Below are 17,790 nucleotides of genomic sequence, written 5' to 3'. Positions count from 1 at the left end.
GAAGCAGGATATATTTGACCAATAAAATCTAAACCCCATCCTCTAAACGGCCATGGCTTAATAATGGGATGCGTCATAGCTGCAGGTGCCAATTGAACATTTCCAAATTTCTGGCATTCTTCACACCCTTTATAATAGTTAAAACAGTCCCCTAACATCGTCGGCCAATAAAAACCTGCTCTTTTCAATAACCATTGCATCTTATGAGCCGACTGATGTGTTCCGCATAGCCCTTCATGTACTTCACCCATAGATACGGTTGACTGATCAGGACCTAAGCACTTTAAAAGTAATCCATCTATCATTCGGCGGTACAACTCACTATCTAGCAAAGTATATTTTAAAGCTTGTCGCCGAATTTTCCTATCTCTTGTTTGTCCGAGATCCTTTAGATGTTTAATCAGAGGATTTCTCCAATCACCTGTTTCTAAATTAGCTGCTGATTCGGTTATTTGTGACTCCTGCACCGAATCTTCTTTGCCATGTACTATTTGTTGTGGGATTGAACAAGAACCTGCTGCATCCTTTAGCAAATTAATAGCTAACAGATCAACATTACTATTAACAGCATCTAGCATCGGTTTTTCTAATATGAAAAACTTTCCCCTACTGATTTGGTATCCGGATGCTTGCTGCGCTAAGCAATTAGCTCTAGAATTCTCTTCCCTAGGTATATGACCGATAGTGAAAGTATTCAGAGACTTAATTATATCTAAACATCGGTCTAAATAGCTGTTTAATAATCCATCAAAACATTGAAATTCACCACCAATTTGCCGGACTACCAGAAGTGAATCTCCAAAAGCCTCTATATCCTTTACACCCATATCTACTAAATTTTGTAAACCAAACAACAAAGCTTCGTATTCAGCTTGGTTATTTGTACAAGGATATTCCAAACGGACCGATGTTTCATAAACGACATTGTTTGGTGAAATTAAAACATTACCGATGCCTTGTCCCTCCCTACAAACCGATCCATCAAAATAAAACTTCCACGGGCACACACTAACATAATTAATACCTTCTTCATCCTTAATCCTATGATCAACAATAAAATCAGCGATGACTTGACCTTTCATAGCACGCAACGATTCATATGCCAAGTCATATTCTATTAGTGCATAAGCCCATTTTCCAATCCTACCACTAAGAATCGGCTGCTGCAGCATATATTTAATCACGTCGGCTTGGCAAGCTACTACACATGTACTATAAAGTAAATATGGCCGAAATTTTGTACATGCATAATATAAAGATAAACATAATTTTTCAATAAACATGTACCGACTCTTAGCGTCAAGCAACCGGCGGCTCAAGTATGCAATGATGTACTCCTTCCCACCGTTCTCTTGTGCTAAAACTACGCCGATCACCTTGTCTTGTGCGGCAATGTATAACCTGAATGGCACACCAGACTTGGGTGCTCGAAGCACCGGAGGACTTGACAAATACCGTTTTATATTATTAAAACTTCTCGTTGTTCTGCCCGCCAAGTGAATTCGGTTTCATATTTTAACCGAAGTAAAGGAACAAACGATTCAATTTTTCCCGCAAGGTTAGATATGAATCGTCTCAAGTAATTAATTTTTCCTAACAATCTCTGCACATCCCTTTTACATGTGGGCTCCTCCAATTTTTTGATTGCCTCTACCTTCTTAGGATCAATCTCTATGCCATGCTCATGAGTTATAAAACCTAAGAACTTACCAGCCGATACACCGGAAGCACATTTGAGTGGATTCATTTTCAGCCCATACCGACGCATTCTTTCAAAAGCTAATCGCAAATCTGCTAAATGATGATCAAACCCATCCGATTTAACAACTACATCATCAATATATATTTCTAATATGATGCCTAGAAGATCATGAAAAATCAGATTCATAGCACGCTGGTATGTAGCTCCGGCATTCTTCAATCCAAAAGTCATAACAGTCCACTCAAATAAACCAACAAAACCAGGGCTTCAAAAAGCAGTCTTAAACATATCTTCTTCGGCCATAAATATCTGATTATAACCAGCATTACCATCTAAAAAACTGATTACTTTATGTCCAGAAGCATCGTTAATCAACATGTCGGCTATAGGCATAGGATATTCATCTTTAGGGGTAGCCTTATTCAAATCCCTAAAATCAATACATACTCTAATCTTATCAGTATTTTTCTTTTCAACAGGAACAATATTAGAAATCCATTCCGCATATCTACACGGCCGAATAAACCGAGCTTTTAACAACCGATCAATTTCATCTTTGATGCGGTCATATATACTAGGATTGAATCGCCTAAGGGGCTGTTTATGCGGCCTAAAACCAGATTTAATAGGCAATCTGTGTTCAACTAAGTCCCTACTCAAACCGGGCATCTCAGTATAATTCCAAGCAAAGCAATCAACAAATTCCCTAAGTAATGCACATACCTTTCCTCTCTGATCGCCCCCCATATTAGCATTAATAAATGTAGGTCTAGGGACACTTCCATCACCAATATCAACTTCCTCAAGTGGGTCAGCCGATGAGAATCCTTGTCCAAGCTTCTCCATGTCATCGAAATCCTCAATAGCTTCATGCATATCGTTCTTTCTTGAACGATACTCCTCAACACGCCTTTGCATCCATTTAACACTATCTTCCTTATTCATTGTTCATAAGGATAAGTCATTAAGCCGAGCTACACTAGCCGGCTGTGCATGTACAGGAACAAAACCATCTCTGCCAATGCTAATATAATCATAATCTGATAAATCTCTACCCGTCAAGCATCGCATCTCACCGTGTTGCCAATCAACCGGAGCCTCAGCCAAAGCAATGCAGGCCGAATTATCCGCCTCAACCACTTCAACATCATCATCAACCCACTGAATCAAACATTGATGGAGAGTAGAAGGGATGCAACAATTTGCATGGATCCAATCGCGCCCCAAAAGTATATTATATCGGCCTTTGACATCAACTACAAAGAAAGCAGTCGGCAATGTTTTGCTACCAACCGTGAGCTCCATAGAAATAACACCCTTAGCTTCAGACAAGTCTCCTGAGAACCCACTAAGTCCCATATTGGTTTTCATCAGTTCTTCCTCTTTTCGGCCCAACTTAGAAAAGACCGAAAAAGGCATGATATTAACACCGGCACCGCCATCAACAAGCATGCGACCAATAGGTTTACCATCAATGTGACCCTTGATAAACAAAGGCTTTAGGTGTTGTCCATGCTTCTCTGGTTTCTCAAATGTAACACTTTTTGGGCCAAGAACAAGTTCTGCAACTTCAGCCTCTTCAGCCTTAGGCGCACGAAATTCAGCGGGCAGCTCAAATACCATATTAATGTCCATATCCGCAGGCATATCCTGTTTATCCTACGAGTTTCCATCCATAACCATGTCATCAGCACTATTGCCTTCCTCCCTTGCGATGCGCTTCTCTTTCCAAGTCATATTCGAGGGCACCATTGGTTTATCTTTATTGAACCACTCGTCGCGCTTCTTCTCAGCTAGTTCCTCTCTAATTTCCAATGCCCGCAGCCGCTGCACCCTTCTTTTCTGAGTATGTGTGAGCCCTGTCGGGCACCATCGAAGCTTCGGTTTAGTTCCTGGTGCCACTGACCTAATTATGCTGCCCCCCGAGTTCCTCGGTCTGTACTGATGTGCTGCTGCTTGGGGAGCAAACATTCTGTCTTTGGCCGAAACAATTCTGTATTGATCAGTCGTGCTAGCGGTCCCATCTTTTTGCATATTGGGCCCCAAATCAGCATGTGAGTTGCTTTCTTTTACTGGAATTTCCTCTTGCTGCGATGTATCAGGTCCCTGTTGCTGCAATGCATCATTACTAATCTTTTCTGAACCTGGAACTCTTTTCTGAACTGAACCAAATCTGAAACCTCCAATCATGATTGTTCCTGGATCAGGGGTAACACCTGCAGCCGATTTGAGCTTACCATTATCAACATTATGAGCAGCACCCAACCCAGGTTGGTTTGTAGTAGCACAACCAGACCTACATTCATCATGTTCAACTGAATCTTTTACATCACCCTTAGACCTGACTGGTACCCATGCAAACTTCTGGCCACCTACGTGAACCTTGCCATCCGCATTGTGTCTAGGCAATCTGCTCTGCGCAAATCTTTTGCTGGATGAGCTATCTTCAGCCCCTTTGCGTGAACCATCTTTACCTCGAACCACAATAGCATCACGTGATCTTGCTTCATGATTAAATCGAGCCTTCTTCTCATGCATGTTTGGTCTGAACATAGGCCTAGGCGGGATCCATCCTGGTTGAAAATAACCTGCTAGCCCTATAGGATATGACGCCCAAGGATTAAAACCCCATGGAGGAATTTGCGGATACATAGGAGGTGCAAAGCCCCAATATGCTGGCTCCATTGCGAAATATGGCTGCTGGTCATATGAATTTCTCTGCCATTGCTCATGACCTGCAGGTCCAGAAGGAGATCTAGGACGTTTATTACCTCCAAGCCGGTTAAATACATTGGTGGCCTTGCATGAAGTGTATTTCTCCAACAACATGTTAACTGTCGGCTTTGGCCTCGGAGCTTGTCTCCTTCCATTAACTTTCCACACTCCTACTTCTGGTTTCTTTGGTTTGATCATCCTTGGAGGAGCACTATTATCAACAACATTTTTTTCTCTTGCGGATTCGGTCTGATCCGACCGAATAAGCATTTTCTTGTTCTCAAACTCAACCACATTGATAGGAAAAGGATCACTATCGAGCTTCATCTTAGTACCTTCTGTAAATACCAATCGTCCGTCATTAATGGCCGATTGCACCTGTCGATGAAACACATTACAATCGTTAGTAGCATGAGAAAAAGAGTTATGCCATTTACAATAAGCTCTTCTACCCAGTTCTTCTTGAGATGGAATTACATGCCCTTCTTTTATTCTAATTAACTTCCCTTGCAACAACATGTCAAAAATCTTGTCACACTTACTAACATCAAAAGTATATTTGATTTCCTCTCTTTTAGCTGGTGTGGGTTTCAGGGCAGCACATGCAAAAGGTTTTGACTTAGGTGCTCGAACCCATTCGGCCATACATATATCAACATCATCTTCACTAGCCGAATCACTATCATGCTCTACAACATTAACCGTAGGTTTTTCCTTGTCTTTGTTCTTATTATCTCTAAACCGGCTATATGTTTTAACTTCTTTAGCACGGTTTTCCTGTGCCCAAGCCTTTCGCAAAACTTGGTTAACATCTAAAAATTCTTGCCCTTCCAGTTTATCTCTAATATGAGCAAGCAAACCCGAAAAAGCAAGATCAGCTAAATCTTTTTCGGCTATGGTCAAACTGAAGCATCAGTTTTTGACATCTCTAAATCTTTTAATATAATCATGAACAAATTCATTGTGTTTTTGCTTAACCATTGTCAAATCTGAAAGTCTAAGTTCAGTTTCACCACCATAAAAGTACTCATGAAATTTCTGCTCCAACTGAGCCCATGTTGCAATAGAGTTAGGAGCAAGCGATGTAAACCAAGTAAATGCAATACCAGATAAAGACAAAGGAAATAATTTCACTCTAAAAATATCTGATGTACCAACTTCACTGCATTGTGCTAAAAATTGTCCTACATGCTCAAAGGTTGATCTACCATCTTCTCCTGTAAACTTAACAAAATCTGGAATTCTAAACCCACGAGGATAAGGTGTTGTGTCGAAATATTCAGGGTAGGGTTTTTGATATGCACGTGCTCTACCCTTAGGTTCCAAGCCAAATTAAGTATATTAGCAAGTTGATCTTTAAAATTTTCAGTAGGCTGCGGAGAACTAGCTTGTGGCATAGATGCACCATAAGTACGTGGCGGTAACTCTGACAAAGAAGTTTGAGCATGATACATTTGTTGCAGAGAACCATTAAAACACGCATCTGGCACCGACCCGTAAGGAACCCCGGTACCAATAGGTGGCAAGGGTGGTGTGCTATATGCTACTGTTTGATAGTAGGGTTGCTGTAGATTGGAATTAAAGCCAACACTTCGGTTATTGCTGCTGAAATTTTGTGGAACCGAAGTCAGAGCAGGAGTACCAGCAGTAGGTACAAAATTATTGGCCAAATTGCCAATATAATTCTGGCCACTTTGGTTATTGCTTAACGGGATGTGGGTCTGCACAACATTGGGTACTGCGATGGGTGTATGGATCGGGTTAGGTACATTAGTGAACCTACTATTTTCTGGACGCACCGGCTGTTTCTCATAACGTTCATCATTGGCCTGTAGTACCATTGAACGAATTTGACGAGGCAAGCTGATCTGAATATCCTTATTAAATTGCTCTCTGAACTCATCAAATTTGCTAGCTACAGATTCAGTAATCGTCCGTGCCATGTCCGTCATTTGTTTGCCATATTTACTAGCTACAGATGCATCAATTAGATGTGCAATTTCTTCTGTGCAAGCAGTTTTACTTACCCCGGTAGGATGACCTGGTGTAGCTACCTTCTGGATGACGCCGTATCTTGTCCTTTGGAAGCCCGCCAACTTCTGCTTTAGCTTTTCCACCCTCTCTTCCTCAAGCTCCTGTTCAAGTTCCTGCCATTCATCCTCCGGCAGATTCTCAAGTGTGACGGCGATGATGTTGTCGGGGTTGAGATCACTCCCGTCCTTGGGGTCGGTGCTCATTGTGTTCCTCTTCTTCTTCCCCAGTGGAGTCGCCAATTGTGTTGCCGCGTGAAATTGATCCACACAGCACCACAGAATCCTCACTTTCGTGGAGGTAAACCGACCGTTTTTCAATGCAAAACGGCAAAGATCAGCCAAACCCTAGGGTTGCTAGGGCTGGGCAGAAGCTATGAGCTAGGTGCTGGAAAGAAAAGAACGTAGGAGAAAAAAGTAACGTAAGGTTGCAAGAGATCGATTGATTGCCCCTTTTCCAATCGGCCGAGGCCTATATATATAAGGCACGCAGGACTTTGCGCTTAGGAGTAGGACTCCAGGTCCAAACCGAATAGGTTTTGACCACTTTAAGTTGGTTGCCATGTATACAGAAAAACCTGCCTGCTAGCCATGTTCCCCTGCCATGTCTCGTACAGGGCTTCATTGGCCTATAATGGAAATAATAAAATATTCCGGCTAGGACGCTAATCATACCAGATAATAGAAGTTTTATACTAGTTGCCTTGTTAACTTGCGCCACCTCCATCCAGATGTCTTCCCTTCTACTTTTGCCCCAAGGAAATAACTTGCTTTGCCTGACTTGGTGTCTCTGCACTGAACATTAGCATATACACTAATCTAGCAGATCAAATAAACTTGGTAGCCAAATTATACCTGCAACAATAACTAAACAGGATCGCATGACATAATTCACCTACATGTTATCTAAGTAATCAGGATCGCATCATTTAATTCACATATGTGATTTCTATGCTAAAGAGAGGGCATTTGATATGATGTCTGAACTAAGAACATGGTGTTCCATATAGTGTACATGATGTCTAAACTATGCAATGCAAGACACCCATATGCATGATATGAGCAGTATAACCGTGCCAAGTTAGAGCATACACCTCGGTGGGGGAATAGGACTGGTCATCTATCTCTGAATCCATCTCTGAGGAGCTATCGGGACCCAACAAGAGATCTGCTTTGACATGTAGCACTGTTTGCTCTGAAGGTCTTGTTTTCACTCCAGATTTTTCCATCTCCCACCCAAATGGCTGATTCACAGGAAGAGTAGTTTAATGTACAAACATTATCAAGAAATGGATATGTAATGAAGAAAAGGATGGGCAAGATATCATTCAAATATATGATGCCTGGTTAAACAGGATGGCATTGCATATTTCACATATATTATGGCTGGCCTGGCTAAAAGACATGAGACAACATAATTCCCATATATGAGATAAAACTAAACAGGTGGCATTATAGAACATGTCTAAACTAAGCAGATGACATATATGATGTCAAAAGTAGGCACTACAAGGCAACATATGCATGATATGACTAACATCATTGTGGCAAGGTAGAGCAAACACCTTGGGGGGTAAATAGGAGTGGTCAGCAGCGTCTGAATCTGCCTCAGAATAGATATCTTCCTCTGGATTACCATTTGGAGAGGGGTGGGGAGGGTTTGCCATAGAACCCACCATGGAGCGATGCCTGCATGACACTGTATTGCCGCGCAAGACTCATCTCGTTTTCTCTACAGGTCCAGCATGACTGTGTATAATATCTGACATGCATACGAAAAAATATGGTGATATTATGTAAGGAGAGCATGCAGAAATTTAGAGTGATGGTAACAACCAGTGGATGGATCCAAAAAAATGATAGCAGGCTGATGATTGCTTTAATTTAATAAAAATACAAATGATGATTGCTTTACTATTTGTTTCCCACCCAAGATGAACAACATAGGCATACCCTAGGTGAACCAGATATTAGACAGAGATAGTATTCATTGCTTCCTCTATATGTGCCCCACAACTAATTTAGAACTCAAGTTTGAACATTAATTTGGACCTGACTTGGAGTCCAATAGATGATGTAAAATAGATGTAAAATTTACATCACCAAAAACCACCTGACTCCAACAGATGAGGTTAAAACTGTTGACTCTGAACTCAACTGTCGAAACTGAAATGTACAGTGGAATCTAAATGTTACTATCAAAACTGAACGCAATGGTAGCAGAGAGGCACTTGACGTGTAGTTTAGGGAGGGCCTGCAGTTCATCTTCAACCTGCACCCCCTTGAGCCGCCAGCCACCACCGGCCGAACCACCGGCCCCAGCGCCGCCTCGCTGCCCCGAAACAACTCCCCACCGCCGGTCCGCTGCCGCCCCAGCCAGCCCTCTAGGCCCCCCGCCCCCACCCTGAACCCTAAGATAGATAGTCGGGTTTCTCTCTGGCAAGCCTCCGTCCCCGCTGCGGGTGGTTCTTCCTTAACTCCGACGAGCCCCCCATCAGAGCAGAGCAGCAGCACGAGCAAGGGGGAGAGCAGCAGCAGCACGAGCGAGCGAGCGAGAGCCCGAGCAGCAGCAGCTAGGCGAGTGAGCAAACGAGCAAGAGCTGGAGCAGCAGCAGCAGGAGCTGCGCGAGCAACCGAGTGAGAGCCGGAGCAGCAGCAACAAATCCGGCTGGTATGGACGCCGCCGTCAAAGGGGCCTCGCACTGGGGGAGAGCCGCCGTGGAGATGTCGCCCACGGCGGCGGCTTCAAGGTTGCCACTCAATGGGGGTGCGGGATGGAGCACCGTCGGCGCTGGGAGGTCGAGTTAAGGAGAAGGTGCGATGCGATGAGTGTACAACCTCTTTGGTGGCACCGAGTAGGCCTCGGCTTCGTCCGAGGAGTCGGTGAGGATGTTGCGGTTCCGGTGGAGCAGGTTAAGGCTGCGCTATGGGGATGGAGCAGCCGTGATAGACGAGACGATCATCGGAGCAGCTCCTTGGAGGTGGAGGACGGGACGGCTGAACCGACGGGACGACAAGATGGACGATGAATCCTCGTCTGGGGAGGTGGACGTGGGACATCGAGCTGTTGCGGTGGACGATGTCGTTGGGGAAGAAGCTTCGGCTGGGCAGCGGTGAGGTGGCGAACGGTGGAGGGTGGGGTTTCACGGCTGTAGCGGAGAGGTTATGGCGGCCTGGGATTTCGAATGGCGAAAAGGGGGCGATGGGAGGGGATGAACCATGACTTAGGGACGCGCTTGTCCAAAATGTAGGGTGTGTTACAAAAGTACCCCCCACCGATTTGAACTAGCGGCCCTTTTGCCTCAGTGTTAGAAGGGGGATTTCGCGTGTCCGGATTTGGCAGCTGGAGGGAGTTTTCGCGGGTGTTGTAATTTCGGGATAGCAAGGAGCGGGTTATGAAGGCGCCAGTTCTGGGAGCACGATATCTGAATTTTCAGGATATAACAAGGCGCGGGTTAAATTTTAGGGACAAGCCTAACATGTAGTAATATTGTACTTGTACGTACCAAATCAATTCGCACTTCCCCCAACCAAAAAGAAAACAAAAAAATAAAACTATTCACATCACACAAAGAGAGAGTCTTGCCCCGTTTTACTATACAGATGCTATTCAAAGCTACTCCGTCCTTCCATCTATATAGGGCCTAATGTGTTTTTCGATGCTAACTTTGACCAAATATTAGAGCAATAATATATGACATGCAACTTACACAAAGCACGCTGTTAAATTCGTGTGTGAAAGGTTCTTTCAATGATATAATTTTCACATTGTGCATGTCATGTACTACTAATCTTGTCAATAGTCAAAGGCGGTTTTAAAATCCTCATTAGGCCCTATATAGATGGAAGGAGGGAGTATGAATCCATGTTATGTCCAATTAAATTTTTTCGCTTGCTGTATAATGCACGTAACCTACTCATACCAACATTTTACTGCATTCCAAATGTCTATACTACCGCTGCAATTCGAACTAAATTTGAATTCGTTTCTATATTTCAATAAGAATATACAATCATGATTGCTGCCAACTTCAACCATCATTCGTGTATTACCTTAATAACACACCACATGATTACTATAGAGATAGATATGAACTATGTGTACTACATGAACTCGAATTCTATTTTTTGAATACACTTGGTGTTGATTCCAAATAATAGTACATTTGATGTACTAACTATATATTCATAATCTAAACCATGTTCCATACATACACTGTGTTTATCACACAAAGTATAGTTCCCTGCTACGTCTTGAGCTTGCGTTGGTTTTCCTTGAAGAGGAAAGGGTGATGCAGCAACAGTAGCGTAAGTATTTCCCCTCATCTTTTGAGAACCAAGGTATCGATCTAGTAGGAGGCTCCTCAAAAGTCCCACGCACCTACACAAACAAACAAGAACTCGCAACCAACGCCATAAAGGGGTTGTCAATCCCTTCAAGGACACTTGCGAAAGTGAGATCTGATAGAGATAAAATGATAAGATAAATATATTTTTGGTATTTTTATGATATAGATAGGAAAAGTAAAGATGCAAATAAAAGTAGATTGAAAGCTTATATGATAAAAGATAGACTGGGGGCCATAGGTTTCACTAGTGGCTTCTCTCAAGATAGCATAAGTATTACGGTGGATGAACAAATTACTGTCGAGCAATTGATAGAAAAGCGCATAGTTTTGAGATTATCTAGGCATGATCATGTATGTAGGCATCACGTCCATGACAAGTAGACCGACTCCTGCCTGCATCTACTACTATTACTCCACACATCGACCGCTATCCAGGATGCATCTAGAGTATTAAGTTCATAAAGAACAGAGTAATGCATTAAGAAAGATGACGTGATGTAGAGGGATAAACTCATGCAATATGATATAAACCCCATCTTTTTATCCTCGATGGCAACAATACAATACGTGCCTTGCTGCCCCTGCTGTCACTGGGAAAGTACACCGCAAGATTGAACCCAAAGCTAAGCACTTCTCCCATTGCAAGAAAGATCAATCTAGTAGGCAAAACCAAACTGATAATTCAAAGAGACTTGCAAAGATAACTTAATCACACATAAAAGAATTCAGAGGAGATTCAAATATTTCTCATAGATAAACTTGATCATAAACCCACAATTCATCGGATCTCGACAAACACACCGCAAAAAGAGTTACATCAAATAGATCTCCAAGAAGATCGAGAAGAACATGGTATTAAGATTCAAAGAGAGAGAAGAAGCCATCTAGCTAATAACTACGAACCCGAAGGTCTGTGGTAAACTAGTCACAACTCATCGGAGAGGCCTTGGAGATAATGTAGAGGCCATCCGTGATCGATTCCCCCTCCGGCGGAACACCGGCGAAGGCTCCAAGATGGGATCTCGCAGATACCGAAGGTTACGGCGGTGGAAATAGTTTTTCGTGGTCACTTCTGATGTTTTCGGGGTACATGGGTATATATAGGAGGAAGAAGTAGGTCGGTGGACACCCGAGGGGCCCACAAGGGTGGGGGGTGTCGGTGTCAAAACCGGCGGATCTCGGGTAGGGGGTCCCGAACTGTGCGTCTAAGGCTAATGGTAACAGGAAACTGGGGACACGATGTTTACCCAGGTTCGGGCCCTCTCGAAGGAGGTAATATCCAACTTCTTGCTTGATTGATCTTGATGATATGAGTATTACAAGAGTTTATCTACCACGAGATCGTAGATGCTAAACCCTAGAAGCTAGCCTATGGTATGATTCTTGTTCTGTCCTATGGACTAAACCCTCCGATTTATATAGACACCAGAGGGGGCTAGGGTTACACAGAGTCAGTTACAGAGAAGGAGATCTATTATCCGGATCGCCAAGCTTTCCTTCCACGCGAAGGAGAGTCCCATCCGAACACGGGACGAAGTCTTCAATCTTGTATATTCGTAGTCCAACAGTCCGGCCAAAGTATATAGTCCGGCTGTCCGGATACCCCCTTATCCAGGACTCCCTAAGTAGCCCCTGAACCAGGCTTCAATGACGATGAGTCCGGCGTGCAGATTGTCTTCGGCATTGCAAGGAGGGTTCCATCTCCGAATACTCCAAAGTAATCTTCGAACACTTAAATCGTGTCCGGTCCCTGCAAGATAAATTTCACATACCACCGTAGAGAGAATAATATACCACAAAACCAATCTGCTGACAGCTCTTCGCAGCGTGACATCACGCCATGGCCCGGTCATAATTCGAACCGTTTTTCACAACCAGCTACTGCACACATTGCGAGGCGGTTTCTTTGGCACATCTTGTCGAAGCAGAGATCGTGTCCCCTTATCGCGGGATCTTACGGGTATGGGTAACCCAACCAGCGCCATCCATCGAGGCGCTTGGAAAATATGTGATTTTGAGAGGAAAGTGGGGAGGCGCACATTCTGCACCGCCTTTATAAAGGGATAAGGATCTCCCATTTTCACCCATGCCTTCCTCCTCCTTTGCTCATCTGTTCTCGCACTCTCGAGCCCCAACGCCCAAGTTCTCACCTTCTCCATAGGACCGCAGCATGTTCGGAGCGGGAGGCAAGTGGATGGCCTCCTCTGTCCTCGAGGAGGACATCACCAAGCTTCGGGCGGCCAGATACCTGGCCAAATACATCACGCAGAGGCTTCCGGCGGAGGGGCAGATCACGCCCACCCCAAAGTCTTGGGAGAGAGTAGTATTTCTCCCTCATTTCGTCCGCGGACTAGGATTTCCACTTCACCTATTCGTCCGCGGGCTCATCTATTACTACGGGCTAGATTTTCATGATCTAGCCCCAAATTTCATCCTCAACATCTCGGCGTTCATCGTCGTGTGCGAGGCCTTCCTCCGCATCAAGCCCCACTTCGGTCTGTGGCTGCAAACCTTCTGCGTGAAGCCGAAGATTGTGAGCGGCCAACAAGCGGAGTGCGGAGGCACCATGGTGGGCAGAATGCCCAACGTTACATGGCTTGACATCTCCTTTGTGGAGAACGTGAAAGGGTGGCAATCAGGGTGGTTCTACATCACCGAGCGGCGCGACGCCAACTGGGTGGCGGCCCCCAAGTTCCGATCCAGAATCCCCATGCGGCTCACCTCTTGGGAAAAGAAGGGCCTGGCCTGGGCGGAACCTGTGGAGCTGACCGGACTCGAGTCCTGTATCAAAAGTATGAGGGACAATAAGATCAAGCTTGTCAACGTGGTCCAGGTCATGCTCGTCCGCCGGATTCTCCCGTGTCAAAGACGGGCATTCAATATGTGGGAGTTCGATCCGGCTGAACAACAGATGCTGCATGAGCTCTTCGACACGACGCATAAGGACGTCTGTAAGGTGCTGTTCAAGACCGGCAAAGTTCCTCCTCCCATTTCCGAGGACCGCGGTCTTCGCGCTAAGCACCTCGCTAATCCGGTAAGTCCCCTAATTATAACAAGATCTACCTCCCACAGTATATTCATGGGAGGATTCTTAAGTCACCTTGCTGACAAAATAGGATTACGTGAAGACGGCGGAGCGGATCGATTGTCCGGCTCCGCTGCCTGAAGATCCAGCGAACGCACTCCTAACAGAGATGCTGGTTCCAGCGCCTTATAAGGTGCCGGAGAAGAAGGATAAAAAGAAGGCCACAGGGACCAGGAAGGGTCTCCGGCGCGAGGTTGCACCAGACGCCTCGCCGGAAGATTATGAGGCGCACTCCTACCACGAAGGGGAGGAGAGAAAGAGAAAGGCCGCCCCAACTGAGGGGGGCGACGGGTCCAAGAAGGCGGCCGCGGGGACTAGAAAAGGTCTCCGGCGCAGGGCCGTGATAGACTCGTCATCCGAGGATGATGAGGCAGATTCCTCCCACGAAGACGGGGGGAAACATGAAGAAATGCCCCCTCCCCGCACTGGGGAGGGGAAGAAAAGGAAGGCCGCCCTGCAGGGGGAGGCTGGGACACTGAAGAAGGGAAAGGCGTCCCTTCCGGATCACTCCACAACTGCCGCCTACAGCGAGGAGGAGTGGCTGCCCAGGGGCAAGCTCCGAGCGAGGTCATAAGTATCCGCACTCTGTAATACTTTTCGTGCGACTTTGACTTCATAGTTTGTAATAATGCCGAACACGTATATGCAGTCCGGCCAGGTCCAATCTTGGGGTATCTTCTTCAGAGGGGTCTCTGAGCGAGTCGGAGATGAATTCACTCCCGACGGCCACCTCCCCACGACCTGTGGATGACACCGAGGTGTTGTCCCAAAGGATACCAGAGCAGGGGGCGACGGTTCTGGAGATTCCCCAAGGCAAAATCCCAAATGTCGGGCACATGGGGGGTAAGACCCCCATGGATTATGCTGACGGGAGCCACCACAAGTCTGGCTCCCAGCCGGTTACTGCGCCGGAGCCTACAAAGGTTCCGGATTCCAGTAGGTAGCCCCTCGCGAAGGAGGGCGAGCCAGCCGTGCCGATGACCTCCGCCCAGCCGGAGGCATCGAATAATTTGTTGGAAGTGCTTCGAGGCGCTTCCATCGACGATGAGCACCATACTCTTATGAGTACGGTAATTGAGAAGGTTTGGTTCGTCAAGAGTGGATTGACCGAAACCTGCACCAGCCTACTAACAGGCATTGAGGTAAGTAATGAAAAAGTGTGAGAAAATATCACTGGATAGATAGTAGCCCCTGATACTCTTTTTGGTGTTCGGAAAGAAAACCCAAATGGAGGGTCAACTAAAAAACCACAGGAATCTGATAGTACTTGTCTATATTAACAAGCAGGCATTGCTGCTAACCGTCGCTGCGCGCACAACTGAGGTTGCCGGACTCAAGCGCGACCTGGGGCAGGCCGAAGAAGATCTCGGCCTCGTGAAGAGGCAGATCGAGGAGAACAAAGGTAAGTGATACCCCATCCGTGTGTCATATAGAGGAAAAAATTGGTGATGTTGACAAAAAGCATCATGATTTTTAATAGGGGCCACAACCAAAGTGGAGGCCTTGAGGAAAATGATGTCCGAGGCCGAAGCCAAGGCGGCTACGGAGCGCACAGAGCATGAAAAGCAAGATGCTCGGGTGGGTGAGGTACAGTAAGAGCTCGAGGACTTCGGAAAAAAGTTTGAATCCTTGGAGCGTGACTTCAAGACGAAGGAGTCTGAGCTTGCGAAGGCCCTCTAGAGCGCGACAGACGCCAAGGCCGAAGCCCAAAAGGCCCTCCCGGAAATCTAGACGGCCAAAAAGATAGCGGAGGGTAAGGCATTCTTTATGCAAAGCAAGCATGTGGAGGAGACATTTCTTTTACTTACACGAATTCGGAGCTCTCCAGGGGCGTTCACAGATCTGCCGCGCAGCATTTTGGATGCCACAGAGTTCTACCGTGCTAAAGAGGGGAGCTCAACGGGAGCTGTTCTGGTCCCAATGTACTGGAGCCGAACACCCAATGCCTCTAAGCGACCAACTGAAGCAGTTGGTCGAACTCCACAAGGCGGCCGAACTGGCCATGAAGGACCTCAGAGTCCGGATGTGGCCTGGCGAGCCCGTGCCGGACAGTTATTTTGGCCTTATAAAGCGGATGGTGCATGCCTATCCACGGCTTGAAGTTATCAAGTAGTCCGTCTGTATTGAGGGCGCCCGTCGGGCCTTTGCCCGCGCGAAGATGCATTGGGCCAAACTGGATGCTGAGAAGCTCGTGAAAGATGGACCCCCGAAGGGTAAGGAGCATCGCTACCCCAAAAATATTATGATGGCGTTATGAAAGGCGCTCGCCTTGTGGCCAATGAATGTGCCAAGAACATAATCTTTGAGTGAATGTACTCATGTCTTTTTTTGTAATATGAAAATGAGTTGGTTTGCGCTATATACCCCTATGTTGATTTAAAATATTACCTTCTGTGCGTACGTTTATAAAATTCTAAAAGTAGGCCAGTCGTCGGCGTCCGCCCCCATGTAACTAGTACAGGGGCGTTCGTGGAAAACCCAAACACTCTTTATCCAAATTTTTGGTCCTTTAAGGAGGTGTTTAGCGCAGCGAGCAAGGCAATCAGACTATGCGGCTTTATAACTCTCACTTGGCCATAGAAGTCTATAATTTTAAATTTCGGCGAAGCCCCTAGTATTCGGAAGGCCTAACTGGGGCTCTATGCACGCCTAAATCGGAAAAGGCCGATTCCTCGCCTTAAGCGGAAAAAATCGTTAACGATTTAGTACCTATCGAACAGCGACCAACTCTCACCGCATCATGACAGTCAGTTTTCGGCTTTCTCTACTAAGGTGCTTGTCCAGAAGAACCGGGACACAATCGAAGTAGTTCTCCCTACGCTACCTTAGCCGATGTAACGGAACGTAAGGTACCAAAACAAGGGAGCCAGGCTAACCCAACTATTGACCCAAGACATGATTCGGAGCTGATGCATATAATGATATAAGTTCGGGGTGCCGCACTGTCGAAAGTGTTCGGACTTTTCTTGCCATGTTATGGGGATCAAAAAATAAAAAATCCCATGGCATACTGATCGTACCAAAGTGTACGGGTGCAATATTAAATAAATATTCAAGGGAAAATATAAAGATTGTAGTAAGAAGCTGACGCTGTATACTATTTCCCATTGTTATCTGGAAAATACATCTAGGCGTATGTGTACAAGTAATGCATTAAGAGAAAACCAATAGGACTATTTGACATGTCCTATCCAAGGGCAGGCTGCATGCAGGTATATAAAACAGGTATAGCGATCATTAACAGAGACCACCTCGGTATTCCCTTGTGTGCAAAGCCTCTTGCCTCCTTGGTGTTCCCTCCTATGGTGAGTCTGATAGTCTGGTTCTCTGAAGGGGATGCCCCAAAGTAGGGTCCTGGAGAATAAAAAAGGAAGAAAAAGGGGTGTGCGGGCCGCGTGGCGGCTGAACCGCACTGTAGGCCGCATCATCGGCTTGCCTCCGCCTATGCCCATGGTATTTTGAGTGCGTAGTTACGCACGCATGGCATAAATGCCTCCTGAGCGGGGCTTGGGCGGAGGCCGGATTGCTAATCGAGCTCTTTGCGTGCTTGACGATCATGTTGTAGGGTGCTCCGGACTCGCTTGACGGTGTTCGGGGTTGTCATTGCCGACACAGCTATCTATCGAAGAAGGCTGCTTTGCACTTCTGCCGTGAGGGCCGCAGTGTGCTCTTCCATACGGAGGGAGCGGTCTGTGTTACCATTGATAGTTATAACCCCGCGAGGTCCTGGCATCTTGAGCTTAAGGTATGCATAGTGGGGTACCGCATTGAATTGAGCGAACGTAGTTCGTCCGAGTAGTGCTTGATAGCCACTATAGAAGGGGACGATATCGAAGATTAACTCCTTGCTTCGGAAGTTATCCGGAGATCCGAAGACCACTTCCAGTGTTATTGAGCCCGTACAGCGGG

Source organism: Triticum aestivum, chromosome 2B, assembly GCF_018294505.1.
Source record: "Triticum aestivum cultivar Chinese Spring chromosome 2B, IWGSC CS RefSeq v2.1, whole genome shotgun sequence".
Lineage (NCBI taxonomy): Eukaryota > Viridiplantae > Streptophyta > Magnoliopsida > Poales > Poaceae > Triticum > Triticum aestivum.
Note: the sequence above shows the minus strand (reverse complement) of the source record.